Source organism: Pteropus alecto, unplaced genomic scaffold (assembly GCF_000325575.1).
Source record: "Pteropus alecto unplaced genomic scaffold, ASM32557v1 scaffold433, whole genome shotgun sequence".
Lineage (NCBI taxonomy): Eukaryota > Metazoa > Chordata > Mammalia > Chiroptera > Pteropodidae > Pteropus > Pteropus alecto.
Window position 1 is genome coordinate 2680931 of NW_006433953.1, and position 4727 is coordinate 2685657.

The 4727-nt window shown below is 36.7% G+C and overlaps 1 pseudogene; it reads left to right on the plus strand.

The window, feature by feature from the left end:
* Positions 1-900: 900 nt before the first annotated feature.
* Positions 901-1019, plus strand: LOC112477430 (annotated as a pseudogene).
* The last annotated feature ends 3708 nt before the right edge of the window (positions 1020-4727 follow it).

A 4727-nucleotide genomic window follows, 5' to 3' on the forward strand; every position in this document is an offset into this window, starting at 1 on the left:
CTTTCAGAAGTCTCTGTGTTTCAAGGAAGGTACATGTTTTTGTTGCCTTAATTTGAACTTTGAAATCTAAATTGTGAGTGAGAGAATTTGAGATGGAACTCAAGCAGCTCTCTCACAGAACTTGATTTGTAGAGGAAAATGAAGGGAAAGGAGCTTAGAAGCTCAATCAGCTGCAAATAATCCCATCAGGAACCTCTGGTTGCCCAAAGCTTAGTTCCGGTTCTCCCGGCTGAGGCAGCAGCCAAAGAGAAAAAGGTTAGTGCCTATTTTTAAGAAGCAAACAAGTTTGCCAGCTCCCTTTTTTCTAAGTCCTTTTCTACTCTACGTCAGGGTTTCTTAACCTCTGCATGATAGACATTTGCACTGGATAATTCTTTATTGTGGGATGATGTACTGTACATTGTACAGCAGCACCCTTGGGTTCTAGTCACTAGATGCCAGTAGCACACACACACCCAAATTGTGACAACTAAAATTGTCTCCAAACATTTCTCGATGTCCTTGGGGGGTTGCAGAATTACCCCAGTTGAGTGAATCGCACTGCTCTAGATGCCGCTGAAAGCTGAGGTCATCGCCGTCCATTGCAAGATAGAAAGTCGGAGTCTCAAACCTTGTGATGACATAGCGCCACATACAGTCAAGATGAGAGGCCTTTCCCAGACCCTTTAAGGATAAACATCACTGGAGAAATAAAATAGCTTTAAAAAAAAAAATGTGCTCAGAAAATTTAGAAAACCAGTGTCACCTAACTATGTTTTTTTGTTTTTTTTATGTCACAATTATGATTATTTTCCACATTTCTTTAGCATTGGTCAGGTAGGAAGAGATGCCAAGGCACTTTGGGAAGCATCATATTAAAAGTGAATTATTTAACTCATCACTAAAATATAGCCACTTCTGGTCTACGGCCATGCTACCCTGAACAAGCCCGATCTCGTCTGATTTCAGAAGCTAAGCAGGGTCGGGACTGGTTAGTACTTGGATGGGAGACCACGTAGGAAGAACAGGTGCTGTAGGCATAAAAAAATAAAAAGTAAGGGATTGTAAGCTTGCAATCTGTGAGGTCAACCAAGTGTCGCCTTGCCTAAAATAAACAAACAAACAAACAAATAAATAAAATAAAATAAATATAGCCAGCTGATTAGCAGTTTCTTGTGTCTGCTACAGTTTAATTTGTGGACTATAAAACATGGATGTATTGTAATTGAAACTTTGTAGGAACTTCCTCAGAGAGACTTCACAGTAATATGACTAAAGATTCAAAGACAAAGAAGATATAACATCCCATCCTCTCATTCCCCAAATGGAGATGGGTAAGGGGAGGCCTCTAAGATCTGGGGATATACTTGTCTCCACATGCATTTTACTTAGCAGTCTTAACACACTTCTTTAGTTCAGATGAATTATTTTTCCAAGTTTTCATACATGTCTTTGAAGATAAATTTATCTTGTTCATACTAGAATCTTCTATGGGTTGCTTTTGGCTTTTTTTGCTTCTTGATCTTATATGTTCACTCCAGACTTCTAGACCTAAATTCATTTCTCACAAGAAATATAAAACTAGGTCATATCTTGTGGTGAAACAGTTCTGTAGATTCTTGAGATTCTGTCATAGCAATGATTTTGCATGTTTCTGTGTGGCCAAGGCACATTATTTTAGCATCAGGTAAGAAGAGAGAGACAGGAGTACCCAGCTAATAGCAAATTAAAGAGAGACACACTAGGAAGACTTTGAGTCCAGCAGCTCTAGATGACTCTGCCTTTTAATCTCAGAGTTTTGGGGGTTTGAGGGAGTCCAATAAATAGCACCCTCTTCCCAGCTGAGTTCTGAATCAAAGAGTATGACAAATAAATAGTTCTCTTTTATTTTATGAACACTGAGAATTATAAAACAGAATCTGACTTTCTCATATCATTGACATCACAGCTGCTAGGAGGTTGTTTTGGTCAGCACAGTTTGTTGGAGTGTCAGAGACTGGCCAGGAAAACAGAAGCCATTCCAGGTATTCCAAACAGTAAGGATTTTAATACAGAGAATTGGTGGCTTACATTGCTGGCAGACTTGGAACACGAAGCTTCACGTGTAGGACAAAAGAGGTAGGTGAATACAGATGCTCACCCGGAAACCTTGGTAAATCTCAGTCATCTCTGTAGCTTCCATTCTCAGCTGGCTCTCAAAGCAGATGATTCTCAAAACCTTATCTTCTGCCCAGGTATTAATTTGTAGTGGCCTGCAGAGGATATTAATGATGTCTCCTTCCCTTCTACCTTCCGAATTTCATATAAGCAGAACTTTACAGGGAAAGGTGCAGTGGTGAGGCTCAGAGGACAACAAGCACAGATTTTTGTGTGTGTTTATTCTAGCTGGCGCTAGAGTAAATTTTTTGTATACAGTCCAGAGTTATGGCTTATCCTCAACATTTTAACCCTTTCCAAATTCAGCAACTATACTATACAACTCTAACAGAGAGAGCATTACTTTTTGTCATCCAATAAAAGATGTTCCCCCACTGTGAGTTTTATTGTAGATCTCTAAAACTGTAATTACCTTTGAGGATTTCTCGCAAAACTACAGGAGATTTGACCAGAAAAAAAGTTTTGAAGACCATCTACCCAATTAAAATTTTAGACCAAATTCGTTGTTCATACATAGCAAAAACATTCCGTTATTCTCTGGCCAGTTTTCACAACCCTATTACTTTGTTTCTAAAATTAATCTGTGCTCTCTCATTTCATTTATTATATCATTGTAAAGTATCTTGCATTCTTTCTGGGACAAAAGTAATAAATATATAAACAAACATAAACATCTTTCATTTACTTGAAAATAAATGGAGTTTCATTTCAAGCAATTTCTACTTTTTAAGAGATCATTTCAGATTAAACTCTTGCGAGGGGAACAGGGAAAATATTTCTCACTTTTTGCTGAGACGAATTTTTTTTTTAATCCCCATCTGGCTAGGTGTGAAGTTCAAGCTATGGACTGCTATGCATATTTATCACTAGAATTTTTTATAAAAAGTTTCAAAGATGTAAGCAGAGTGTTGGCTTTGCCTGAGTGCTGAGGACTGTACACTATGCTGGTAGCACATGTTTTAAGAAGCTATTTTGAAAGGGTAGGACTCTGTTCCAAAGAACATGATATCTCAGAGAACCTTCATTACTGCTCCTGAGTCCATGTCAGGTAGTGGGAGATGACAGAGCAAGGAGTCAGGAATCCTAGATTCAAGGTTTTGTCAGCAAGAGTCTAATCTCTACTCACTCTTGCAATGGCTCATTTGTAAATCATTTATTTTAACAAACTCTTCTATAAAATAAAGATATTTCCGTATTCTGTGACTCAAAGAATTATTGACAGGATGAAATGTATGGTGGCAATGGTACATGATGGTGGAGTCAAGAGAAACTAATTTGAATTCTAACACTGTCCCTTACTAAATGTAACATTGGAGAAATTATGTAGCCTTGGGGAACCGGTTGCATTTTCTAAAACTAATTGAATTTCATTTCCTAGTTAGTAATAGAGTATAAGACCTACCTCCCAAAATTGTTAGGAGGATTAAATGAGATAATGGAGCTATGAAAACTATAAACTCTATACAGGATTTTCATTCCAGGTCAGTAAATAGCCAAGCTAGGGGATAGAGAGAAACTTAAATGCTTTTGATAGACAAAGCTTTGAGACTTTATTGGCATGCTAACTGAATTCACTGAGTGGGGAAAGAGGCACCCACAGGGTTGTTCCAACAATGTAGTACAACCAAAATAGATACCCATGCTTTAGTGCCACCTACCAAAGTGAAGCTGAACCCAGCAGGCCACCAATTAGGCTTCATTAGCATTCTAATTCCCTTTCTAAACTGTTGGATTGGCTTGACAAGTTCTTGAGTATGTTGGCATGTTATAATTAAATTTTACTATGTTAGAATCCATGAATTGTTCATAAAGAAATTCATTTTACTATTCCAATTATAAAACCTTTATAATCCTAATGTTAATAAAAATCAGTATGTATATATTTTCCAAGACATATGTATGTGTTTACATAGATGAATAGATGAATGGATGGATAGATGGATGGATGAGTAATATAATTTTTCAGTTTGGAATTGTGCTATATGCAGCAGACATTACCAGTGATATCTAGTTCTCTTTCCACATGGAAGATTATACCTTTCAACCCTCTTGTAGCCAGTGAAATGTCACTTTAGATTGGAGGCAGTGAAACACTTATAGTTCTTCAGTCTCATTTTCCATTCTATAGAAGAGAACTGGTGTAAGTGGCCAACCCTAGAACACTGAGTTACAGGGTAGATACCCTGGAGAATTGTCCAGGCCTATAGTGGACTTGGCATGAGCAAGCAAAAACATATAAGTTATGCCAGATCTCTAAGATTTTGGAGTTGTTACTACGACATAGTGTAGCCTACCTGGATTGTCAATAAGTTGGTAATGTATATAATTTATCAAAAACTTCTCAAATATTATAATTATTTGTATATTTTTAAAATTATATTTTAAATAAAATTTACACATGTTAGAATTGTGCTGATTGATATTCCAGCTGTCTGTACAGGAGAATCTATATTTTACATTCTTACCAGAACCGTATATGACTAACTTTTTCTAGTTGTTAGCTAAAAATTTCACTTGATTTTTGAAATGCTACAGTAATTTTCATTTTATTAATTTGAAATGAGTTTGAATGTCAAAAAAATATTTTTTAC